Here is a 27835-nt window from a genome sequence, read left to right as displayed (position 1 = left end):
GACTTACATCAATGGTTTGGAGCAGAAGGGAGAAATAAAAATTCAACCAGAACAGAATGAAGAAACAAGAATTCAAAAAAATGAGGGCAGGCTTAGGAACCTCTGGGATGACCTTAAACTTTCCCACATCAGAATCATAGGGGTTCCAGAAGGAGAAGAGGAAGAGTAAGAAATGGAAAACTTATTTGAAAGCATAATGAAGGAGAACTTCCCCAGTCTGGTGAAGGAAATAGACTTCCAGGAGGTCCAGGAAACTCAGAGAGTCCCAAAGAAGTTGGACCCAAGGAAGCATACACCAAGGCACATCATAATTACATTACCCAAGATTAAAGATAAGGAGAGAATCTTAATAGTGACAAGAGAAAAAGAGACAATTACCTACAAAGGAGTGCCCATAAGACTGTCAGCTGATTTCTCAAAAGAAACCTTGCAGGCTAGAAGGGGCTGGAAGGAAGTATTTGAAGTCATGAAAGACAAGGACCTACAGCCAAGATGACTCTATCCAGCAGAGCTCTCATTTAGAATGGAAGGGCAGATAAAGTGCTTCTCAGATAAGGTCAAGTTAAAGGAGTTCATCATCACCAAGCCCTTATTATATGAAATGTTAAAGGGCCTTACCTAAGAAAAAGAAAAAGATCAAAAATACGAACAGCAAAATGACAACAAATTCACAACTATCAAACCTAAAAAAACAAAAGAAAAACAAAAAATGAATTAAGCCAGCAACTAGAACAGGAACAGATTCATAGAAATAGAGATCACATGGAGGGTTATCACAATAGAGCGTGAGGGGGGGGGAAGGGGGGAGAAAGGGGGCAATGGTACAGGGAATAAGAAGCATAAATGGCAGGTACAAAATAGACAGGGAGAGGTTAAGATAAGTATGGGAAATGGAGAAGCCAAAGAACTTATGTTTGTGACCCATGGACATGAACTTAGGTGGGTCAAATGATAGTGGGAGCAGGGGTACAGGGTGGACGGAATAAAGGGGAGAAAAAAATGGGACAACTGTAATAGCATAGTTTAGAAAACATATTAAAAAAATTAAATTCATATGCATATGTAAGGGAAAGAAAAACAAAAACAAACCTGAAATCTTTGTCATAATAAGAAGAAAAAATAGGAATATGTGTGCTTCTCCATTTCAAAACTTAGTACAAAACAATAATAATAAGACTGCAGTATTGACACAAATTATAAAACATTAACTGAAAATTGGTCAAAGACAAATGTAAAGCTAAAACTATAAAAGTCCTAGAAAAAAACATGAGAAAATTTTCATGACCTTAGATTTGGCAGAGGATTTTTAGGTATCATATCAAATATAAGCAGTAAAATGAATATATATAAATTAGACTTAATCAAAATTAAGAACATTTGGGCTTCAAAGAATATCACCAATAAAGTGAAAAGATGACCCACAGAGAAAAAAAAGTTTGCAAATTATATATATCTTAAGAAATTTGTATCTAGAATACATAAAGAGCTCTTACAATTCAATAATAAAGTTTAATAAAATCCCATTAAAAATTGGCAAATATAATAGGTTTTTTCTTTTTTATTTTAAATTTTTGTTGTTATTCAATTACAGTTGTATGCCACAATAGGTTTTTTTCAAGGAAGATATATAAATGACCAATAAACAGAAAAAGATTCTTGACATCATTAGTCATCAGGGCAAGGCAAACCAATATGACAGTGAGATACAACTTTATACCCATTAGAATGGCAAGAGTTAAAAAGTAAGACAACAATAAGTGTTGGCAATGATGTGAAATCAGAACTTGTACACTGATGATAGAAATATAAAGGGATGCAGCCATTTTATAAAATAGCCTAGCACTTCCTCATGTGATAACTCTATTAAGCATAGGATTATCGTATGACCCAGCATTTCCACCTCTAGGTGTAAATCCAAGGGAAATGAAGACATATGTCTACATAAAAACTTGTGCACTAATGTTCATAGCAGCATTGTCCATAGTATCCAAAAGGTGGAAACAATCCCAATGTATATAACTGATGAATGGATAAACAAATGTAGTATATCCATAAAATGAAATATCATTCAGCTAGAAAAAGAAATAGCACATGTTACAACATAGATGAATCTTTTTTTTCAGTGAATGATGTTTTGTTATTCATTACCTTATTAAGCTCAGTTTCCAACTGAAAAGAGAAAAATTGTATATTGTCCAACTTACTGAATATTGCCTATAGAATATGTATGTACCTGTATTTACATTTTAAAAAAGACTGCCAGTACTCATATAACTGCTCCATGTAGGAATCACAATAGTCAATATTAAGTACAACTTTATTTTCACAAGCATCTTTAGATCAGAGCATGGCACATTGCTGCTTAATCCCTAAATGTGCAATTAAAGATGTTTTCAGAAATTATTATGGAACTGGTAAGAAAGCTAAAATAATTTCTGAAGGCAAATAGCTATGAAACCTGGACAGAAGTCTCCTTAGTTTCTCATCTTCGAGAAACAGCTTCACAAATCATTTAGAAAATCAGCATAGAGGTAAACATGATAAACCATATTTGCTGTCCATTCTTGAAGTCAATCTTTCTCAAGAAGTTATCAAACAGCACCTATTTTTGAAGACAGCAGTAAGGCCTGAACCTGGTACTCAAGCTCTGGTTCTGGATCAGTTTTCTGGCTTGGACTGATAAGGAGCCACTTCCTTCAACATCTCCATCAGTGAATTTAAGTGACTATGCATCAACATTAGCTTCTCTTTCAGCTCTGCAACCTTTTCTGGTAGAGGCATGTTGTGAATATCCACCTCAGATGCACTTATGATGACTTTTGTTTCTAAGAGGTAGCACACCATTTTACCACTGGAAAGACAGAAGTGTCCTCCTCTCAAGGAAGCCAGGGCAGCGTGGGTAGAATACTGATGGAAACCAATGGGAATCCCACAGGAACTACAGAATAAAAGGTTGTAAGTGCTGCCTTTGAGTGAACCTTCAATGCCGACTAGGAAGGGCTCTTCCAAAATCACGTTATTTGTAACCCTGGAGAAGACAACTGCACGGAGGGACTGAGAGAGGTCCCAGGAGAGCGAGGTGCACCGAGTCAGCGAGCCCTGCGTGGCGTTGCGCGCCCTGGAACACGATGCGCCTCCGAGGCTGCAGCCAGGAAGGCAGCCGCGGGCCTCAGGACGGCTCTTCCGCCCCCATTCCTGAGGGGCCAAGCGGCGAGGACCCCTTTACCACCTGTGTGTCCCACTCCATGGAAGTCGTACAAGGCGCTTCGTCAATTGTCTTAGTGCCAACACAAAAGTCACCCTCCCGCGGTGTTGCACAACGCGAGCGGTGGTGCTGCCTGGAGCGAGCTGCCATTCTCTTGTAGCCGCTGCCTAGATTTCGAATGCGCACCAACATGGATAAATCTTGAAAACATTATGTTAAGGGAATAAGTTAGTTACAAAAGACCATGTATAGCATGATTCCATTCATGTGAAGTGTCCAGAACAGGGAAATCTACAGAAACATAAAGTAGATTAGCACGTGCTTAGGAATTGAGAGTTGGGGGCAGAGGTGGAAATGATTGCTGAGGAAAATGAGTTTCTCTTTAGGTGATAAAAATGATCTGTCATAAAGGTTGCATGTATCTGTGAACATACTACAAACCATTGAATTGTACACCTACATAGATGAATTGTATTGTTTATGAATTATATCTCAATTAAGTTCTTAAAATTTATGTATCTAATTACTCATTGGTAATAAATTAAAAATATGTTTTTTTACATACTGACCTTCTACCCTCCAAACTTTCTAAACTCACTTATTAGTTCGAGGTAATTTTCTTTCTATTCCTTTGGGTTTTCAACATAGGTGATTATGTTGTCTGAGAACTGAAGACAATTTTACTTTTTCCTTCACATTCTAGATGCCTTTATTTATTTTGCTTGTTTTGTAACACTGTCTGAATGTCCAGTTAAATGAATAAGATTGGTGAAGTAAATGTCCTTATCTTGTTCCTTATGTTTGGGGGAAAGGATACAATTATTTACCATTAAATATGTGTATGTTGTGGATTTTCCATAGATACCCTTCATCAGTTTGCGGAAATTCCCTTCCTTTTCTAGTTTTTTGTGAGTTTTTATTAGGAATGACTGTAAGATGCTTTCAAATGCTTTCTATGTATATATTGAGATCATCATATGTTTTTGTTTCCTTTAAAATTATGTTAATATACACCTCCAGAATGAGGTATATATTAACATAATCCCAGATCTCCAGAGATCTCCAGAATTTTCTCTATGGATCCTCAACTAATCAAATGACTTCTTAAATGAACAAGAGGAATTAAGTCATGAAAGATTTTCTAATTGAGATGACATGCCCAAAAGGGGTTGAGAGTACATTCTGAGCAAACTGTTATTTTTGTGGTGCTCTGTCTCCCAGTATTGCCTGGCTGACTACAGCAAAGGGAGTCCTTGGAAGATTCTGGGAAGGAGATGAAGGGAGGTCTGCCTGTCACCAGAGGCTTCACAGTGGTTCTCCAGGAAGTGGTGGAGGGTAGCAGGGGCAGCTGCAGCAACAGGGTGATGGTGACAGTGTCAACACCAGCATGGTCCCCTTAACTTTCTCATCAGATCACCACCCTTAGTGAACCCCTTTAGGCTCCTACTTATCCAGAAGGAACATAAACGCTGCTAGAAAGCTGGCAGGTGCATAGACCTTGGGGTCTTTGTTCAAATTCCAGTTGGAATCTTTTTTTTTTTTCTGATCCAAGTGCCTTTATTTGATGCTGCTTTGAGAGGCAGGCTGAGTTGGGGTGACTTCAGCACTGGGGGAAGGCAGGAATGGTTTTTTGTGTTTTTTTAAATTTCCATTAAAATTTTTTTTATTGTTATTCAATTACAGTTGTCTGCATTTTAACTGTGATCTTAGCCAATTTACTAACCTTTCTGAGAGTTGGTTTTTGCATCTGAAATTTGGCAACAATGGTGACAATATAGCCCATATTATAGGTTTGTGTAGACTGCTCAACTCAATATTACCTGTCTTTCTACCACCCTTAGCTAACTAAGATTGAAGCTATTATTGTCCAATCCCTGCATGCAAATCAGAAGTCTGAAGACTTAAACACCCTTCAGTGTCTGAAGTTATGGTTAAAAACTTTAGACCACCAGGTAGTATAACAGTTTAATAGAGATTCCATCTGTTTTCAGTTCTTTTCAGAGTTATCTGAATAAATCTTTTTTTTCAATGAGCTAAATTTGTTTTGAAACCCAAATATTGAGAAAAGTTGCAAGTATTATAATGTACAAATAACATTTTTCCTGAGCCAACAGAGGGTAAGTTTTGGCCAGGATGACACTCCCATCTCTAATACTTCAGTATGTACAGTATGTAATCACAATTATAACCATCAAGAATCAGGACAATATGCTGATACATTACTACCATCTATTTTTTAGACCTCATCAAAATTTTACCAGCAACTTGCTTACAGTCAAAGTATCCAACCCAGGATCATGTGTTGAATTTTGTTGTCACATGTTTTCATCTGGAGCAGTGAAGACCTTGACTTTGAAGCAGGCTATTTGTAGCATGTGCCTCAGTTGTCATTTGTCTGATATTCCCTCATAATTATAACAGGTTATAAGTTTTTGGAAGAATATTACAGAAATGTGTTGAGGTCTCACTGCCTTCTCCCAGGTGGTGACATATTTCCATGTGTCCACGCCAAGAGATGCTAAATTTGGTCTCTGACTTAAGATGCTCCAGGCTTCCCCTTTTAATGCGGATCTTTCTCTCTTTGTGAGTGGCATTTGGTGGAAAAGTGCTTTGAGACTATATTATCCATACCTTATCAAATGAACAGACACTAGTTCTGTTGCTTATTGAAGTTTCTTAGCTGAATTAATTATTATGATAATGTTTGGCACTTCATTTATTATCAACATTATATTGTAAAGAAATCTTTCTTTTCCTCCATTTGTATTTATGTGTTTTTGTGTTTACATGTGTAGGAACTCATGATTCTCTATTTTATTCAATGGGTTATAATCCTTTATTATCATTATTTATATTATCTATTTATTTCTATTGTTGTTCAGTTACAGTTGTCCTGCCTTTTTCATTATTTATTTTGATATTCAAATTATTCTTTATTTAGCCAGAAGGATCCCCTTCAAGTTTGCTTCTATGTCCTTTTCACATGTCCTCATTATTCTTTAAGCATTTTCTTACACTCTGCAACAACTTATTTCACACTCATCTTATATTTGTTCTTCTGTAGTCCCAGAAATAGCCATTTCTGCAAGAAACCCTGATTCTTTTTAGTGAAGAATGGTATTTAGAAACCAAGATGAGTTGCTAGGAGTGCTCATTGTTATAGATGTCTTTTATTTAAAAAAATTAAAATTCTGACCAGTAAAGTTATGTTATTTCAATTTTATTAATATTTTCCATATTTTCTAAAATTTCTCTCATGATTATGTTACTTCTACTGTGATATGCTTTCTATTATAAAGCAAATCCATATTCATAAAATAAGCACTCTTCCCCAAATCAAAATATCATATTTGTTTCATTGAATTCAGTGGAAATGATGTGAATTTTCTGTCCTTTTACTCACTCCAGGAAACGAGTTCATTGGTAAGTCTGGTTGAGTCTGTCCTCAACCAGATCCCCTCAATTCTTGAATCTTCACCTTTACTCTGCTGCCATCTTCTCCCCTGTGGACCCCAGTGACCGTGTTGCACTCTCTTAAAGAAGCTTATTAAAATATGATGTAGCACTGGCTGGTGTGGCTCAGTGGATTGCATGCTGGCCTGTGAACTGAGGGGTCTCTGGTTCGATTCCCAGTCGGAGCACATACCTGGGTTGCTGGCCAGGTCTCCAGTTAAGGGTGCTGCGAGAGGCAACCACACATTGATGTTTCTCTTCCTCTCTTTCTCCATCCCTTCCCTACTCTCTAAAAATAAATAAAATCTTAAAAAATAAAATAAAAAATACTTAATGGAAATATTAATTGGTACCATCTTTAAAAAATGATAACATTTTATACATATGAGATAACATATGAAACAAAATTTAAGTTATGAAACATAATATACACTGAATGGTTGCAAATTCACTACCCATCTAAACAATACAATGTTACCAATACCCTTGAAGATGTTAGGTTGAAACACAAGTAATTGCAATTTTTGTAAGTAAAAAATGCTTTTATATATACAGTTTTACGTGGTTTAATCTAATCCATGTTTCCCTCTGATCCTATTATTATGTTTTCTCCCCACCAATAGCGACCAACTTGGAAATAGTTGACCATTTCCCTGATATTTAGTTTTAACACATTTATATACCACATATCACTAAAAAAGTGTTATTTAACTTTGCTTGTTTTTGAGCTTGATACATACTGAGTCTTGCTGTGTTTTTTCATTCAAAATTGTTTTTGTGATTCATTGATGTTGTTGGGCACGGATGTGTGGCTCATGCTTATTGCTGTACAGTGCTCCATTCCAAGAATATACAAGCAGCACAATTTGGTTGTTTCCATTTATGAATTCTAAAGGAGAATGCTGCTGTAAATGTACTTGTACATTTCTCTAAATCCATATGTAAAAGAGTTTCTTATGGTAGTCGTTTTCCATTTTTTTATTTATTTTTAATATATTTATTGATTATGCTATTACAGTTGTCCCATTCCCCCCCCCACTCCACTCCATCCTGCCCACCCCCCTCCCTCCCACATTCCCCCCCCATAGTTCATGTCCATGGGTCATACTTATAAGTTCTTTGGCTTCTACATTTCCTACACTATTTTTACCCCCCCGTCTATTTTCCACCTATCATCTATGCTACTTATTCTCTGTACCTTTACCCCCCTCTCCCCCTCCCACTTCCTTATTGACAACCCTCATGTTCTAGTTGTTTGCCTAGTTTGCTCTCATTTTTGTTTTATGTGTGGTCGTTAATAACTGTGAGTTTGCTGTCATTTTTACTGTTCCTATTTATTTTTGATCTTCTTTTTCTTAGGTAACTCCCTTTAACATTTCATATAATAAGGGCTTGGTGATGATGAGCTTCTTTAACTTGACCTTATCTGAGAAGCACTTTATCTTCCCTTCCATTCTAGATGATAGCTTTGCTGGATACAGTAATCTTGGATGTAGGTCCTTGCGTTTAATCTTGGGTAATGTAATGATGATGTGCCTTGTTGTGTTCCTCCTTGGGTCCAGCTTCTTTGGGACTCTCTGAGCTTCCTGGACTTACCGGGAGTCTATTTCCTTTGCCAGATTGGGGAAGTTCTCCTTCATTATTTGTTCAAATAAGTTTTCAATTTTTGGTTCTTCCTCTTCTCCTTCTGGCACCCCTAGAATTCGGATGTTGGAACGTTTCAAGGTGTCCTGGAGGTTCCTAAGCCTCTCCTCATTTTTCCAAGTTCTTGTTTCTTCATTCTTTTCTGGTTGGATGTTTGTTTCTTCCTTCTGGTCCATACCATTGATTTGAGTCCCAGTTTCCTTCGCATCAGTACTGGTTCCCTGTACATTTTCCTTTGTTTCTCTTAGCATAGGCTTCATTTTTTCATCTGTTTTTCGAACAGATTCAACCAAGTCTGTGAGCATATTGATAACCAGTGCTTTGAACTGTGCATCTGATAGGTTGGCTATCTCTTCCTCGCTTAGTTGTATTTTTTCTGGAGCTTTGAAGTGTTCTGTCATTTGGGCCATTTTTTTGTTTGTTTGTTTATTTGTCTTGGCACGTCTGTTACTTTAAGGGGCGGAGCCTTAGGTGTTCACCAGGGCGGGGTAATGCTGGTCGCTGCCCGTGACGCTGTACGTGGGGGAGGGGCCGAGTGGGAGCAATGGCTCCCGCCTCACTCTCCTCCGGATTTCAATCTTTCACTCCGATACCCACAATCAAACTGGGCCACTCTGGTGCTGGTTCCCGAGTAAGTGGGCCTGTGCACACTCTAGGCCCCTGTGGGTCTCTCCAACAACCTCTCCTGTGAGGCTGGGAGTCTCTCCTGCTGCCACCCCAACCCCCAGGGGCGCTTTCAATCAGAGGTTTGAGGCTTTATTTCCCTGAGCTGGAGCCCTGGGTTGCGCGGTCTGCTTCGTAAGGTTTATCTGTGGGCAAATGTGGTGCCGCAGGGTGCTACCCACCACTCTGTCTGCCCCACTCTCCGCCACTCTGAGTCCGGCCCTCTGGGTTTTATCTGTGTAAATGTGGGGCCGCAGGGTCTGCTAGTGCTAGGACTGCCTGTGCCATTTGTCCCACACTCCGCCAGTCTCAGTCCCGCCACAGCCACTGGAGTCCTCTCCACCCCGGTGCCCATCTCCGCCCCTCCTACCAGTCTGGATGAATGTTTATTTTCTATTTCTTTGGTGTCAGTCTCCCTTGCTGTTCGATTCTCTGTCAGTTCTGGTTGTGCGAGGAGGCGCAGTGTGTCTATCTACGCCACCATCTTGGTTCCTCCCAAATTTTTTTTAAAGTATATATTTTTGATTTTACTATTATAGTTGTCACAACGTTTTTCTCCCCTTTATTCCCCTCCATCATGCATCCCTCCACCCTCCAGCTCCTACCCCCCTTACTTCATGTCCATGGGTTCTGCATATAAGTTCTTTGGCTTCTCTATTTCCTACTATGCTTAACACCCCCCTGTCTATTTTATGCCTACCAATTATGCTTCCTATTCCCTGTACCTTTCCACACCCCCATTCTTCCCCTCCCTCTCCCCGCTGATAACCTTCCATGTGGTCACCATTTCTGTGATTCTGTTCCTGTTCTAGTTGTTTGCTTAGTTTTACTTTTTGTTTTTTAGGTTCAGTTGTTGATAGTTATGAGTTTGTTGTCATTTTACCATTCGTACTTTTGATCTTCTATTTCTTAAATAAGTCCCTTTAACATTTCATATAATAAGGGCTTGGTGATGATGAACTCCTTTAACTTGACCTTATCTGGGAAGCACTTTATCTGCCCTTCCATTCTAAATGAGAGCTCTGCTGGATAGAGTCATCTTGGCTGTAGGTCCTTGTCTTTCATGACTTCAAATACTTCCTTCCAGCCCCTTCTAGCCTGCAAGGTTTCTTTTGAGAAATCAGCTGACAGTCTTATGGGTACTTCTTTGTAGGTAATTGTCTCTTTTTCTCTTGTCACTATTAAGATTCTCTCCTTATCTTTAATCTTGGGTAATGTAATTATGATGTGCCTTGGTGTATGCTTCCTTGGGTCCAACTTCTTTGGGACTCTCTGAGTTTCCTGGACCTCCTGGAAGTCTATTTCCTTCACCAGACTGGGGAAGTTCTCCTTCATTATGCTTTCAAATAAGTTTTCCATTTCTTACTCTTCCTCTTCTCCTTCTGGAACCCCTATGATTCTGATGTGGGAAAGTTTAAGGTCATCCCAGAGGTTCCTAAGCCTGCCCTCATTTTTTTGAATTCTTGTTTCTTCATTCTGTTCTGGTTGAATTTTTATTTCTCCCTTCTGCTCCAAACCATTGATGTAAGTCCTGGTTTCCTTCCCATCACTGTTGGTTCCCTGTACATTTTCCTTTATTTCACTTTTCATAGCCTTCACTTTTTCCTCTATTTTGTGACCATATTCAACCATTTCTGTGAGCATCCTGATTACCAGTGTTTTGAACTCTGCATCTGATAAGTTGGCTATCTCTTCATGACTTAGTTGTATTTTTTTTCTGGAGCTTTGATCTGTTCTGTCTTTTCGGCCATGTTTTTTGGTCTCAGTGGCCTGTTATGTAGTAAGGGGCAGAGTCTTAGGTATTTTCTATGGCGGGGCAACCCACATTGCTGCGTTGTGGTGCTGTATGTGGGGGAGTAGTCTGAGAGAGAATGATCCTCTTGCTCAGCTTTCCCCCGGCTTTCAGTCACTTCCCCCGCCACCCACAAGCAAATTGGGCCCTTCTGATGCTGATTCCCAGGTGGGTGGGTTTGTGTATGTTCTAGGACCCTGTGGGTCTCTCTAATGAACTCTCCTATGAGGCTGGATGTTTCTCCCACTGCCACCTCATCCCTCACAGATGTTTTCAGTCAGAGGCTTTGAGGCTTTATTTCCCCATACTGGAACCCTGGGTTGCTCAGTCTATCTCCCTTCCCAGTTGTTCCTCCCAGTTTATCCACCTGCCAGTCTGGGGCCATCCAGTCTACAAGCCACTGCTTTGCCCAGTCCACCAGCTGCTTCCTTGCCACAAGTCCTCTCCACCTGGCTTCCTGTCTCCACCCCTCCTACTGGTCTGGATGAATGTTTCTTATTTAACTCCTTGGCTGTTAGACTTCCATACAGTTTGATTTTCTGTCAGTTCTGGTTGTTTTTTGTTTTTAAATTTGTTGTTGTCCTTCTTTTGGTTGTGGAAGGAGATACAGTATATCTACCTATGCCTCTGCCTTGGCTGGGATTCTCCATCAGCTCAATCTTTTATTTAGCCTAGCCATTAAATTTTTATTTTAATAACTACATTTTTATTTCTAAATGTTTCATTTGGTCTCTTTGAAATCTGTCTGGTAATTTTTTACAGTCTTATTCTATAATGATTTTTAAATACTGCCTTTCATTTCTTCAAATGTTTCACACAATGGTGCTTTATATTCTGTATCTGATCATTCTAGTTTCTAGAATATTCTGATGTGATTTCTGCTGACATTCTCTAATAATGGAATGTTTCTCTGGATGCTGATGATTATAGATCGTGAGCTCATATTTTATTGAACTTAATCTGAGAAAATCCTCAGGCTTAAAATAGGTTATTTTGCAATGTAGAGCATTTTTGTTTACTTCTACTGAGAGTTTGTGTACTTCCTGCTATATCTTCGTGGCCCCTTCTGGAGTTTGAGTTCAGATCCCTAACCCTGAACTTGGCCCAAGGCCTACTTAGCCTTTTCTTTGAAGTATCATTTTCCAAATTAAGAACAAAATTCCAAACAAGTTATCTTGGTCTCTGAGGCCTGCATGGTTTGGTCTGGTTCAGGCCTGTTTCTCAGATTCAGTCTCTTACACCACATGCCTGGCCTGTAAAATTATTTTCCCTGTTCCTTCATAGACCAACCTTGTTTCCATTTCAGTCTTTGCAGTGTGTGTTCCTGGCCTGGAACTCTCACTGTTTCCCACAAGCACCTATTCTCTCTTCAGCCAGTCTTTGTATGACTGAAGCCTTTTTGGAGTCTCATCTCAGCAATATAATTATTGCAAGTGTTCTGAGTTAGAAATGTCTTGTTCATTAATTCACCAGCCCAGCATGCAAAGAGTCCATGATGGAAGGTCAAATTTTGGCTTTGTCTGTCAGCCCAGAGTTTAGCCTTTCACCACTGAGCAAAATAGGGTGTTTTCCATTCTATCTTGTGTGTTTGTTTAAAATTCAAGGATCTTGCAAGACTTTGGACAAACCCAGAAAAACTCAGAAAAGCTAACAAATACTTCAAAAACACTCTCTCGTTGAATCTACACAGACAGCTTTACTTGTGGCAGCATAGTAAAAGTCACTCTCTTGGGATCTAATTCAAAAAATGCTCGTGCATTTTCTATGCCCAGGAAATTAAAAATTCATGGCATTCTTTGGTATAAAGTAAAAATAACTTCAACTCTTATTTTTTGTTCAATATCAACCCTTTGCATGATGGTTTAAACTCTGAATCATTTTGTGCACAGGATGCAGAGATAGCAGCCTCAGGCTTCACTGGTTAATGAAAAATTATTTTATTTTGTCTTTGGATCTTTCTTTTTCTCTTGGTCATGCATAAACTAGAAACTGAAAACATATAAACATGTCTCAAAAATTCAAACATTTAGAAATATCATTTGTGGGATGAAACTCCAGCCCGCAGAATTCCTCCTGTCCACCGTGGATGAGCAATAAGTCGTCCCAGACATAATCTTGCTGTTCTGGTGGGAAAGTAGTGGAGATTCCCTCTAGAGGGGAATGCCCCGAGCCCTTCTTCCAAATGGCTTTTACTGGAAATGGTATGTGTAGATGTATATAGTATGCACGCATAGCTCATGAATCAATGTCAAAAGGCTATAGTCATACAAAAATAGGTATTACCTACAGATAACAATTGAAGGAACACAGAGATTTGTCATAGGTCAGGGTTTGTTAGTCATGCTGATGCCAGAGGGTCCTTAAGACGTGTTTCATGAAATGAGCAGTTTACTCCTTATGCCTTGAATATGCAGTTTATATCAACAAAGCCATGCAAAGCAAGGCAGATCAAGCTTCAAAGGATACAATGTATTTATCAGGCCTGATTCCCTCAGGAACCCTCAGTGTTAGAGTCGGGTCATGCCTGCCACCTGTGTTACCTGGTTTTCCAGGGAGACATACTAGCCCCTTTCAGAGCTTGCTCTTGTGGGGCTACAATCGCTGAAATCACACAGAGCAGTCCCCAACACCAGTGGTCCTGGCAGATGTGGTGTCTTTTGTGCATGGCCAAAAAGGTCCATTGATAACTTCATTTGAACCTCCCCAGTATTTGCCTTACTGGAGGGGGATTCTGCCGCATCCTTCAACTGCTCAGGGCTGCAACTTGCCATGGGTATCCTAGCACTCCTTTGATGAGAATCAGATTCCAGACAACGTGTCCTTCCCTTCACAACTTTTCTCAAAAGGTTTTTTGATTTCTCAAGTCTTACTGCATACTTTAGGACAACCCATTGTGTTTTATATTGTAAATTGATTTTGACTTTGGGGTTTGCATTTTCACTCAAGCCTGACAATTAGGGGTTTGCAAAACTACATTCCGCCCCCAACCATTCTCATATATATATGCACACGATTCATGCTGATGTGCATGCATAACATGTATAAAATGTTTGCCTTTGGTGGAGATCAATTCCAAGATAGGAACTTTTAAAACAAGTCTATGAAGTTTGATTTTCTTATATTTCTTGCCTTTAGTGTAGTGTGCAGCATACACCCCAAAAGCAAGGTCAACAATTGCTATTAGTCATGATCATAGAAGAGGGAGCAGTAGCAGCATTATAGTTTTCAAGTGAAAAATATGTCCATTGTCACTTACCAATTTAAGTTTTTCTTTTGCATGGATCTGGAGAAGCCACACAAAGAGGAGAAGGATTTAGTTTTATCTTTGGGTAGTAAATCAAGATTCTCGAATTCCTCTGTTGGTAGATAAGACTCTCGTCATGTAACTGCAAATAAGCTAACAAGATGACATATAATAAAAATTTTGGTCATTCTTCCATGGTCCTGGCATGGAGCTTCTCAAATTCTTGAAATTTCCTTAGTGACGGAAAAGTCTTTGTTACTCAGGGGTTGCTTCTTGGATCACTCTTGACTTTCTGCTCATGTGGTGAATCGAGTTCTGTCCCTAGTTGACTTTAAGATGGAGAGCTACTCTTCAGAAAGAACAACCATGTCACTAGAAGAGTGGGGCTTTGGGCCAGTCCAACCTCCAGAGAGGGATGGGAGGCTGGAGGCTGAGTTCTGTCATATGGCCAATGATTTAATAAACCATGACTACTTAATAAAACCCTCATAAAAACTTTGGACACTGAACCTCAGGGGAGCTTCTTGGTTGATAAAAACAATGATGTGCCAAGAGGGTACAGCACTCTGCAGGGAGAGGCCATGGAAGCTCTGAATTTGGGACCCTCCCAGACCTCACCTATGTATCTCTTCATTTGGCTGTTCCTGAGTTGTATCCTTTATAATAAAACTGTAATTGAAATATAGCACTTTCCTAAGTTTTGTGAATTGTTCTAGCAAATTATCAAAACTATACAGTTATGGGAATCCCTGAATATATAATTTGTTGGTCAGAAGTGTGGGTGGCTGGGGGCCCCATAAATTTGTGGCTGGTGTCTGGAGTAGGGGCCATCTTGTGGAAGATGATGGCCTTAACTTGTGAGGTCTGTGCTGATTCCAGGTGGTCAGAGCCAGAATTGAATTGAATCCACTAGATGGTGGCAGAATAAAGGTAAACTAAAACTAACTTGAAGCTAACTAAAAGACAGATTCATATTTGTACCCATATCTGAGTAAAGTATTTAAAGGCCTTCTAAGGGTGAAAGGGTGACTGGATAATCTGAATGCAAGGTTCAGCTACTGATCATATAGAAAACACTTTTCCCCTTCTCTTCACAAGACAGTAGTCTATTCCCATCCACCGATATGGGTGAAAGATTTTCTTTTGTATCTATGAAAGTTTTGAGTGTTCTTTTTTTTTTAAATTGAGGCAGTTACCATTAGGGAAGAAAAAGGAGATCAAGTGGTGAAGGGAATGAGTGGGTCTGCTTCCTGCTCTGCTCTTGGGCCAGTGGGAACTTCAGGGAGGAGAAGGCAGGGCCAGTGCTGGAGCAGCCATTTTGCTGGGAGACTCTGGGAATGTGATCTGGTGCTCAAGAGCCCAGTGGCAAGTTAGAGCAAAGATTGAGGGAATGGGTCATTCTCCCAGGTTGCATCAAATAAACTTGCTCTGGTTTCTGAAATTCTGAACCCAGGCAGTTCTAAGAAGCATAAAGAATGGAGAGGAGATCCAAGATGGCTGAGGAGTGACTGGAAGTTACACTAACTGCCTCCCAGGGCCAGTCTGCAAGTACAACTAAATTGTGGAGATATCATCCAGAATAAACTGAACAATAGCAATGGAGATGCCTAATAACCATAGACAGAAAGAAGAAACAGCTTCAACACAACGTGACTGGTAGGGAGTGTGGTGGAGACATGAGAGGGCTGGCTGGTCACACACAGATAGCTGCTGACGTGCCGGAGGGATATTTAAGCAGCCGGGTGGATTCCCCTGAGAGGTGTGGGATCTAATACCCAAGCTGGGCTCCCCAGCCTAGAGCACCAGCACCCATAAAGTACACAGATAACATCCAGCTGCAAAAAGCGGCAGGGTTGCTCTCTGCCAGAGACAGACAGCTGGAGAAGCACATAAGTTTTTAAAGGGCCAACACACAAATTTTCATTTGCAGTCCCTTATCCTGGACTCTGGTAGCTGGGGAGGTGCAGAGTGGGCTAGAGATGCTTGAGGAAAGACTTGGGACAGTGGCTTTGGGGAGAGAACTAAGAGAACAGCTGCCAGGATCCTGGTGCTGAGTCATCCCTTATACTGCAGCAGCCATCTTGCTCAGAAGACCATGCCCCTCGAGTGGCATCACACTGAGGGGAAGCAATAGCCCCACTCCCACGAGGGAACCTCCCCCCCCCCCACCCCCGACAGTGCATAAGCCTGACTGCTGAGTGAGGAGTGACTAGATTAACAAGGTAAAGATCAGCCACAGATGGTAGGTCCCTGGTAGTTTCCAATAGGCTGCCTAAGGCTGGGCAGGGTCACCATCTGACATTACCAGAGGCAGATCCAGAAATTAAAAACAGTAAATACTAGATGCTACTGAGACAAAATCCACCACGGACTTTTCCATGATTTGTGATATTTTCTTTCCTGCATAGTTTCATTTCTTGTCTTTCAATTAATGCACATTAAGTCACTAGATTTTACATTATAGCTTATTTCATTTCACAAATTTTGCTCCTCCCTTTTCTTACCACATTATGCCTTCTTTTTCCCTCTTATTATTTTCATTTTAAATTGTGCTTCCTCTCTTGCTACAACCTATTTCCATTCTGCACTCTTAATATTTCTCCCCCATCCAGACTCCCAAAAGCAATTGTCAATAGTCATCACACATTATTTTTCTTGTTCTTAAAATACCTGCATTCTCTCTGCTTTAGCAATTTTTGCTCATGGGTTGTTGATAGGATAGTTGTTGCGTTTTTTAAATTTTATTTCTAGATCTTCACTATTTTTGTATTTCAAATCTCAAATTTGACCATTTCCTTCTCCTATCCCATTCTGCCTTCATCCAACTTACTCTTTTTTGTCCCAAATTTAAATTTTTCCCTGTTTTAGCCTGGTTTTTGTTCCTCACTGTTAGTATTCACTCTCCCTCTATCATGTCAAGATCACTCCCTTCCCCCTAGACATTTCATAAACTCTTCTTTCTTTTTACCCCCTGTTATTCCCATCCCACCTATGTTAATTTTAGCTCATTTGTTATTGATGGACCTCTGGTAGATCTCTTTCTCCAATTTGGTTCCTGTTTTTTATTATTTATTTTCCTTTCTTCCCTTTTGTTTCTCTCTTTCACTTTATTTTATCTACTTTTTAAAAGATTTTCTTTTTTATTAAATTATTTTATTATTGTTCAATTACAGTTGTCTGAATTTTCTCCCCACCCCATCCCCCAGCACAGCCAAACCCAACTCCCTCCCTTGCTTCCACCCTCCCCCTTGGTTTTGTAAATGTGTCCTTTATAGTAGTTCCTGGAAACTCTTATCCCCACTGTCCCCTCTCCCCTCCCAATGGCTATTGTTAGATTGTTCTTAATTTAAATGTCTCTGGCTATAATTTGTTTGCTTTTTTCTTCTGTTCATTATGTTCCAGTTAAAGGTGAGATCATATGGTATTTGTCCCTCACCACTTGGCTTATTTCACTTGGCATAATGCTCTCCAGTTCCATCCTTGCTGTTGCAAAGGGTATGAGCTCCTTCTTCTCTCTGCTGTGTAGAATTCCATTGTGTAAGTGTACCATAGTTTTTGGATCCACTCATTTGCTCATGGGCACTTAGGTTGCTTCCAGTACTTGGCTATTGAAAATTGTGCTGCTATGAACATTGGGGTGCATAGGTTCTTGTGGATTGGTGTTCTAAGGCTCTTAGGGAATAATCCCAGCAGCGGAATTGCTGGGTCAAAAGGCAGTTCCATTTTTTAGTTTCCTGAGGAAATTCCATACTGTTTTCCACAGTGGTTGTACCAGTCTGCATTCCCATCAACAATGTACCAAGATTCCCTTTTCTCCACATCCTCTCCAAAATTTGTTTGTTGATTTGTTTATGTTGGCTACTCTGACCGATGTGAGGTGGTACCTCATTGTGGTTTTAATTTGCATCTCTCTGATGGCTAGTGATGCTGAGCATCTTTTCATATGTCTCTGGGCCCTCTGTATGTCTTCCTTGGAGAAGTGTCTGTCCAAGTCCTTTGCCCATTTTTTAATTGGGTTCTTTGTCTTCCTGGAGTGCAGTCGTGTGAGTTCTTTATATATTTTGGAGATCAGACCCTTGTCTGAGGTATCATTGGCAAATATGTTTTCCCATACTGTTGGTTCTCTTTTCATTTTCATGCTGTTTTCTGTAGCAGAAGCTTTTTAATTTGATGAGGTCCCATTTGTTTATTCTTTACTTTATGTCACTTGCTTTAGGGGATGGGTCTGTGAAAATGTTGCTATGTGGAATGCCTGAGATTTTCCTGCCAATGTTTTCCTCAAGGACTTTTATGGTGTTATAACTTATATTTAAGTCTTTCATCCACCTCGAATTTATTGTTGTGTTTGCTGCAAGTTGTTGATCGAGTTTCATTTTTTTGCACGTAGCTGTCCAGATCTCCCAACACCATCTGTTGAAGAGGCCATTTTTGCTCCATTTTATGCTCCTGCCTCCTTTGTCAAATATTAATTGACTGTAAAGACTTGAGTTTATTTCTGGGCTGTCTGTTCTGTTCCATTGGTCTATGTGCCTGCTTTTATGCCAGTACCAGGCTGTTTTGATTACAGTGGCCTTGTAACACAGCTTGATATCAGGTATTGTGATTCCTCCTGCTTTGTTCTTCTTTCTCAAAATTGCTGCAGCTATTTGGGGTCATTTATGGTTCCATATAAATTTCTGAAGTGTTTGTTCTATATCTGTGAAATATGTCATGGGTACTTCAATAGGGATTGCATTGAATCTAAAAATCACCTTGGGTAGTATGGCCATTTTGATGATGTTAATTCTTCCAGTCCATGAACATGGTACATGCTTCCATTTGTTTGTGTCTTCCTTAATTTCTGTCTTCAGTGTTGTATAGTTTTCTGAGTACAAGTCTTTTACCTCCTTGGTTAGGTTTATTCTGAGGTATTTTATTTTTCTTGTTGCTATATCAAATGGGATTTTTTTTTCTGATTTCTGTGTCTGATGTTTCATTGTTGATGTACAACAATGCCTTTGATTTCTGAGTATTGACTTTGTATCCAGGTGTTTTCCCAATTTCATTTATTAGGTCGAGTTGTTTTTTGGTGGAGTCTATAGGATTTTCCATGTACACTATCATGTCATCTGCAGTGACAGTTTTATTTCCTCCTTTCCAATTTGGATGTCTCTTATTTCCTTTTCTTGTCTCACTGCTGTGGCTAGAACTTCCAATACTATATTGAAAAGGAGTGGTGAGAGAGGGCATCCTTGTCTTGTTCCTGATCTTAGTGAGAAAGTTGTAAGTTTTTGTCCATTGAGTATGATGTTGGCTGTAGGTCTCTCATATATGGCCTTTATTATGTTGAGGAAAGCTCCCTCTATTCCCACTTTGGTGAGTGTTTCATCTTAAATAGGTGCTGTACCTTATCAAATGCTTTTTCTGCATCTGCTGATATGATCATGTGATTTTTATCTTTGCTTTTGTTTATGTGATGTATTATGTTTATTGATTTGTGAATATTGTACCATCCTTGCATCCCTGGGATGAATCCCACTTGGTCATGGTGTATGATCTTTTTAACGTATTGCTGGATGCGGTTTGCCAATATTTTTTTTCAGGATTTTAGCATCTACATTCATCAGCGATATTGGCCTGAAGTTTTCTTCCCTTGTTGTGTCTTTATTTGGTTTTGGGATTAGCATGATATTGGCTTCATAAAAAGTTGGGGAGCCTTCCATCTGCTTGAATTTTTTGAAATAATCTGTGGAAGCTGCGGGTTAGCTTTCCCTTAAATGCTCTGTAGAATTCTCCTATGAAACCATCTGGTGCAGGGCTTTTGTATGTCGGAAGGGTTTTGATTGTTGTTTCAATTCCATCAGCTGTTATTGGTCTGTTAAGGCTTTCTCCTTCCTCTTCATTCAATTTTGGAAGATTGTATTTTTCTAGAAATTTGTCCATTTTACCTAGGTTTTCACATTTCTTGGCATATAGTTCTTTGTAGTAATTTCTTACAATCCTTTGTATTTCTGTGGTATGGGTTGTAGTCTCTCCTCTTTCATTTCTGATTGTGTTAATTTGGGTCCTCTCACTTTTTTTTTTTGATGAGCCTGCTTAAAGGCTTGTTGATTTTGTTTATCTTTTCAAAGAACCAGCTCCTGGATTCATTGATCCTTACAATTGTGCTTTTAGTCTCTATGTCATTTAATTCTGCTCTGATCTTGGTTATTTCCTTACTTCTACTTGCTCTGGCTTGTCTTTGGTGTTCCTCGAGTTCTTTTTTTTTTTTTTTTTTTTTTGAGAATTAAAATAGAGCTTTGTTTTATTAGGAAGACAATAGTACATATTAGCCCTTGCTAAAGGTATTGAATAAGGAAGTGGAGATATTTTTATTCCCAGGTAATTGTCACATGCAGTCTCTCTTTACTCTCTACTCCTGCTTCATTCTCTCTGCATTTTCCCTTTTCTGTGTGTATCTGTGCCGTGGCTTCTGGTGTCATCTCTTCTATTCCGCTCTTCACCGGGACTTTGCTGTGGCCATTTTCTTATTTCCCTCTGCTTGTAACTACTGTGACTTCTGCTCCGGCTTCTCCTGCTCCTCTCATCTCTGCTCTGGCTTCTCCTGCTCCTCTCATCTCTGTTCTGGCTCCTGCTGCTCCTCTTACTTCTTTCAGACCCTCTCTTCTCTGGGCTGTGGTTATGGCTTCTGGACTTTCTGTCAAAAGAATGACTCCATTTGCTAGTCTCCCTAGAACTCTCTTGTTTTAAAAATCTAGGCTCTTCCTTGGCTTTTTCCTTGTTACAGTGATTGCTAGAAACTTCTTCATAAAGTTTTCTCTTCCTCGGCTTGTCCTTTTCTTCTATATCACTGTTGTTATTCCTTGAACATTTGTTTTTCTTTCTTTTCTTTTGTATTTTTTTTCTTTGTTATCACTCTCACTGCTGCTTTCTGAAGTCTCATTGCAGGAAGAGGAGGAAGAGGAGGAGGAAGAGGAGGAGAAGGAGGATTTTTCATGTTTTTTGTGTTTATTTTTGCTCTTCTGAAGCTTTTTCTTTTTTCTATCTTTTTTCTTTTTCTTTTTTTTCTTCTCAAGTAGATCCAATTTCCTGAGAAGTTTCTGTTTTTGTTTGGTTGTTAGTGACTTTAAAAATTTGACTTCTGGATCTTCTTCACCCTCACTTGCAACATATTCCTGTGATGGATCATTTGCAGTCAAGTTTCTCCCCAGTACATTTCATTTCAGTGCAAACCCACTGTTTCTCATCTCCGCTATTAGCTCCGAGGGGTACATCGATGGCCCTGAGCCATCAGTAGGAACTGAACTTGCATTGATTCCAGAAAGACCAAAGGACATTCTCGATCTGTGTTGACATGACCCCATTTGTGACACTTAATGCACCTCGCATTTCGAACCTGAATGCCAAAGGGCTGATCTCAGATGTTCATGTCATCTTTGGCATATTTTTCTCTCTCAGTCTCAAATTTGTATTCAGTTTCTCCTTCTGTTTCTTCCTTCTCTTTGTTTTCTTTTTTAGCTCCTGGAGGGGCCTCATACATGAAGTTAAGGCCATTCTTTACACGTTCATCTCCCATAAGCAATCTATTATCATATGATTCTTGTTCTTTAAGATATTGCTACATTAATTCTTCCTGCTTCTTCTTATCATATGATATTTTCTGTTCTGCCATCCATACTTTTTTGATATTGGATTTGGAGGCAGGATGAAAGTCCTTCTTGCACATGAAATTGGCGAAGGATTTCCCCATCTTGGAGAATAATACAGAGCGTTCCTCGAGTTCTTGTAGGCGTAGGGTTAGGTTGTTTATTTGAAATGTTTCCGTTCTTTTTATGTAGGCCTGTATTGCTATGCACTGCCTCTCAGGACTGCCTTTGCCTCATATGTTTTGGATTGTTGTGAGTTCATTTTCATTTGTTTCCAGAAACTTTTTGATTTCTTCCTTAATGTTACTCTTGACCCATTCATTGTTTAATAGCATGCTATTCAGTCTCCATGATTTTGAGTGTTTTGGTTTTTTATTTCCTTGAGGTTTGTTTCTAGCTTCAGTCCCTTATGATAAGAGAAAATGCGTGATATGATTTCAATTGTCTTGAATTTGATGATGCTTGTTTTGTGTCCTATCATGTGGTCTATCTTTGAAAATGTTCCATGTGCATTTGAACACAATGTGCATTTTGCTTCTTTGGGATGAAATTCTCTATATACATCAGTTAAGTCCATCTCATGTAGAACATTGTTCAATGCCACAATATCTTTGTTGATATTTTGCTTGGGAGATCTATCCATTTTTGACAGTGGGGTGTTAAAATCTCCTACTATAATTGCTTTGTTGTCAATATCTTTCTTGAAGTCTTCCAAGATGTTATTTATTTATTTGGGTGATCCTATGATGGGTGCATATATATTTACTATGTTTATGTTTTTTGATGGATTCTTCCCTTGAGAATTATGAAGTGACCTTCTGAGTCTTTTTATGGCTCTTTGTTTGAATTCTTTTTTGTCTGATATGAGTATTGCTACCCTGGCTTTTTTTCCTGTCCATTTGGTTGGAATATTTGTTTCCAGCCCTTCACTTTCTGTCTGTGTAGGTCTTTTGTTCTGAGGTTTGTCTCCTGTAGGCAGCATATGTGTGTGTCATGTTTTGTTGTCCATTCCACTATTCTGTGTCTTTTGATTGGGGCATTTAACCCATTTATGTTTAAGGTTATTATTGATAGGTATTTATTCATTGCCATTTTTTGTACCTTTGTTCTTCTCCCTTTCACTGTTTCTCTTCCTGTTCTCAAAGCAAGCCCTTTAACATCTCCTGCAGAGCTGCTTTGGAGGAGGTATATTCTTTGAGGCTTCTTTTGTCTGGGAAACTCCTTATTTGGCCTTCCATTTTAATTGAGAGCCTTGCTGGATAAGCAGTCTTGGTTGCAGGCCTCTGGTTTTTATTAATTGGAATATTTCTTGCCATTCCCTTCTGGTTTGGAGTGTTTCCTTTGAGAAGTCAGCTGCTAGTCTTGGCTCCCTTCTATGTTACTTCCTGTTTTTCCCTTGCTGCCTTTAAGATTCTCTCTTTATTTTGGAATTTTCCCATTTTAATTATGATGTGTCTTGAAGTGGGCCTCTAAGGTTCCTCTTGATTGGAACTCTGTGTTTCCTGGATTTGTGTGACTTTTTCTCCCATAAAATTGGGGAAGTTTTCCATCATTACTTTTTCAAACACATTTTCTATCTCTAGTTCTTCTTCTCCTTTTGTTATGCCTATTATATGGATATTATTACTTTCATGTTGTCCTGCATTTCCCTAAACCCCTCTTCATTCTTTCTGAGCCTCTTTTCCTTTTCATGCTCATTCTAGGTGTTCTTTTCTACTTTGTCCTCCAGCTTGGTGATCTGATCCTCTGCTTTATCTAGCCTGCTTTTGGTTAATCCTACTGTGTTCTTCAGTTCAGAAATTGTAGTCTTGATTTCCTCTTGGCCCTTGTTGATAGTTTCTATTTTGTTTTTTTATGTTCATGTAGTTTGCAGTGAGTTCATTGTAGTTTCCCTGAAGTTTTTGGTAATTCTGTGTCAGCTCATTAAGCTTCCTTATAACCAATGCTTTGAACTCAGTATCTGAGAGTTGGCTTGCCTCTTCTTCCTTTAGTATTCTTTCTGAGACTTCCTCCTTTACTTTCATTTGGGGATTTTCTGTTTTTCTTCACATTGTTTGTAAGACTCTTCTTGTTAGCCTTTATTTCTTAAGTTGATCCAGTCTGGCCCCCTGGATATATGGTGTAAGCTTCTGTGGTGGAATACCTGTGAGATTCAGTGGTACAGTCTCCTTGATCTCCCGATCTCACTGATCTTGTGCACGGTTTATGTTGGCTCTGTGTATGTCTTTGGGTTTGGGTTGTTGTTGGGTCATTCTTTCTTTGGGTCTTCCCTCCAGCTGGTTAACTGAGGGTCATTCTGTCTTACAGATCTTGTATTCTGTTTTGCAGGTGTGGGCAGGTTGTGTTGGAGCTGGTTCTTCTGTGTTTACAAGGTTTTGAGGCTTTTCCCTTGGCCTTGTTCAGTTGTTTGTTCTGAGTAACTTCTCCACTATTTAATTGTATACACAGATAGGTCCTGGGTTGAGTTAGTGTGGCTTCCACTACCTCCTGCACCTTTTTTTTTTTGTTATTATGTGTTGGTGGTTTCTTTGTTGGTGGGTTTCCTCTTCCAGGAGGTATCCTTGTGTTCACCGCTTCTACCTACTCTAAATGTGATTGGTCCATGGGGAAAGGTGAAATGGTTTAGGACAGCAGGAGTGTATCTATGATATTTAAAGTACCAGCCTATAGAGAAGAGATAGGAGATCCTATGGATATATATAGTGCTAACTGTGGTAATTCACCCACCTAGCCACTTTTTAGAAAGGGTGGAAAGAAGATAAGACTCTTCTTTGCAGGAGGATAAGGATTTTGAATTGGATCTAGAAAGCTGTGAGCTTGTGGGAGGTCATATTATGAGGTAAAGGGAGAGTAAAGAGTAGAAAATAGGTGTATTGTGTGAGAGAATAGAGTTAACCAGAACAGTAATAAAGTTGAGGAAACAGTGAAGTGGGCTAAGATGTGGGAGGGGTGTTCTATAGTATTTATGAATGTATGGAACTGCTATTATTTACAGTAATAATGGATCAGTAATCATATGACACAATCTATGTGATCTGAATAACTAGAATAGGGAGTATAGGTCCTAGATTAGTGTGCTAATGGAACACAAGTGAAGGGAAAGACAGTTAAATGAAAGAGAGAAGAAGGGTTAACCAGTCAAACAATGCAAATTAACCAGCCAAGCAAAGAAGACTAAATAGAAAGAAGAGAAATACAAAAATACTAATAAAATGAGAGATATAAGATTAATGAAAAAATAATAATACAAATATAAAATAACTTGCAAGTTCTCTGGAGTAGCAAAGTGAAATTTGTTTCACAGTCTCAGCTGTTGGGATGCCTCTTCTTTGGGTCCAATTCTGGTATTTTCACCGTTCCAGGTTTTATTGTGTCACTTATGGGATTTAAAGAAAGAAAAAAAGGAAGTAGGAAGGAAGAAGAGATACAAAGGGAAAGAAAGAAGAAAAGAAGGAATAAAACCAGAAAGAAGGAAAGATGAAGAAGCTGTTAAAAGACAAATAATAATAATAATAAAGAATAAAAAATTACTTAAAAACAAAAACTGCCTCCTGGCTTCAAACTGGGTAAGCCAGTTTTGCTGGTCTTTTTGCCTGCAGCAGGCTGACAGGGGCTTAGTTTCGCTCTTCTCCACTCCTGATTGGTACTTGGCCAACCTCCAGCCCAGTTCCCCAGCAGCCTCTGGTTCCACAGGTTTGGGTGGGCAGTCTCCTTGGGGCTCCAGGTGCAAGTGCAGGGCCCTCCAAGGTGCGCACTCTCCTTGGTGCCTTGGACATGGGCTCAGGACCTTCCTCTGCACTTCGTTCATACTCCAACAACCAGCAGGATGGCCCCCAACACCACCCCACTTGGTAGCAGCCTCAGCTCACTAGAGCCTCCTTCACGGCTTTCCCATTGGCACCCTTGTGATCTTTTTTATTTTATTTTTTAAATATCTGTTTAATCCTAATACTATATGCCTCCTTTCTCTTACTCCATTCTTCTTTTTTAATTCCTTTTTCAATTTATGAGGTAAATTTTACTTTCCTTCTTTGTGTTGCTCCAATTCTCTACCCTTATTAATGTTTCTCCCTCTACCCTCTCAAATCACTTTTCTTTCCATTTGTCATCTCATATTCACTTCTCTTTCCTTATAATAGTTTTAATCTCTTTAAACCCTTATTAATACTAGTCCATTTGTTGTTGGTAGTGGGATTGCGAGGGGGGAATTATTTTTGTGGGTGTGGGTTTGTCACCTGGGCTTTGTGGTTCATTCTGGCAGGACATGCACAACAGCATACAAGGCACAATGGATGGAGTGACTCTCATTCAGCCAGCTGGAAGGAAGGATCCACCAAGAAAGACCCAACAATAATCAAAACCCATTTACATCCAGAGAGCCAACATAAACAGCATAAAGAGCATTCCAAGAGCATCAGGTTCAGGAGGTCAAGGAGACTGCATCACTGAATCCCACAGGTCTCCTACCATAGAATTTAACACCACAAAGACAGGAAGTAAAGCAAATCAATTTAGAGGAGCAGAAACAATTGAGAAGAGGCTTCCCTAAAATGGGGAGGCAAAGAAACAACCCCTAATTTAGAGGAAAGGAAGAATCCCAAGAAAGAGTGCTAAATGAAATACAAGTTAGTCAACCATGACATATTGAGTTCAAAACAATGGGTTTTCAGGAACTAGTATAAAGGACACATGGACAAAACCAAGGGGGAGGGTGGAGGTGCAGGAGGGAGGTGGGTTCATCCGGGGTGGGGGGGGAGGGAAGAAAATGCAGACAACTATAATTGAACAACAATTTTAAAAAGTTTAATAAAAAAACCCCAAAAGCCCATAACAATGGTTACAAGGCAATTCAATGAGCTCACTGAGAACTACAAACAACTACGGGGAAGCTGCAAGAGATTTACTGTGAACTACATGAGCATGAAAAGGACATAGAAACTATCAATGAGAGCCAGGAGGAAATGAATACAATTCCTGGATTGAAGAAAACAGTAGAAGGAATCAAAAGCAGGCTAGATGAAGCAGAGGATTGAATAAGTGAGCTGGATGACAAGGTAGAAAAAAATTCCAGAAAGAGAAAGAAAAGGAAAAAAGACTCACAAAGAATGAAGAGTGGTTAAGGGAACTGCAAGACAACATGAAATGTCATATCTGTATAACAGGGATACCAGGAAGAGAATAGGAGCAAGGGATATAAAACCTACTTGATACCTCATTGTGGTTTTAATTTGCATCTCTCTGATAGCTAGTGATGCTGAGCATTTTTTTCATATGTCTCTGGGCCCTCTGTATGTCTTCCTTGGAGAAGTGTCTGTTCAAGTCCTTTGCCCATTTTTTAATTGGGTTCTTTGTCTTCCTGGAGTGCAGTCGTGTGGGTTCTTTATATATTTTGAAGATCAGGCCCTTGTCTGAGGTATCATTGGCAAATATGTTTTCCCATACTGTTGGTTCTGTTTGTATTTTAATGCTGTTTTCTTTAGACATGCAGAAGTTTTTTAATTTGATGAGGTACCATTTATTTATTCTTTCCTTTATGTCCCTTGCTTTAGGGGATGTGTCTTTGAGGATGTTGCTGCGTGGAGTGTCTGAGATTTTCCTGCCAATGTTTTCCTCTAGGACTTTTATGGTGTTACAAATAATATTTAAGTCTTTTATCCATCTTGAATTTATTTTTGTGTATGGCGTAAGTTCGTGATCGAGTTTCATTTTTTTTGCACGTAGCTGTCCAGATCGAGAAAGAAGGAGCTTATACCCTTTGCAACATCATGGATGGAACTGGAGAGCATTATGCTAAGTGAAATAAGCCAGACGGTGAGGGACAAATACCATATGATCTCACCTTTAACTGGAACATAATCAACAGAAGAAAAAAGGAAACAAAATATAACCAGAGACATTGAGGTTAAGAACAATCTAACAATAGTCAGGGGGGAGTGGGGAGGGGACAGTGAGGAGAGGGGATCACAGGAACTACTATAAAGGACACATGGACAAAATCAAGGGGGGAGGGTGGAGTTGGGGGAGGGAGGTTGGTTCAACTGGGGTGGGGTGGAGGGATGGGGAGAAAAGGCATACAACTGTAATTGAATAACAATAAAAATTAAAAAAAATAAAATCTTAAAAAATAGTTATAGAAATAAAAAAAAGAAAGAAAAGAAAACCTGCTTGAAAAAGTAATGACAGAAAACCTCCATGAATTTGATGAGGAA

The 27835-nt window shown here is 39.4% G+C and overlaps 2 pseudogenes; both read right to left on the bottom strand.

Moving 5' to 3' along the window:
• Positions 1–2658: 2658 nt before the first annotated feature.
• Positions 2659–3355, bottom strand: LOC112307252 (protein Mis18-beta pseudogene; annotated as a pseudogene).
• Positions 3356–20299: 16944 nt separating this feature from the next.
• Positions 20300–21743, bottom strand: LOC112307274 (corepressor interacting with RBPJ 1 pseudogene; annotated as a pseudogene).
• Positions 21744–27835: the final 6092 nt, after the last annotated feature.

This window comes from Desmodus rotundus, chromosome 1 (genome assembly GCF_022682495.2).
Source record: "Desmodus rotundus isolate HL8 chromosome 1, HLdesRot8A.1, whole genome shotgun sequence".
In the NCBI taxonomy this organism is placed as follows: domain Eukaryota; kingdom Metazoa; phylum Chordata; class Mammalia; order Chiroptera; family Phyllostomidae; genus Desmodus; species Desmodus rotundus.
Note: the sequence above shows the minus strand (reverse complement) of the source record. Positions and strands in the feature narration are given on the sequence as shown.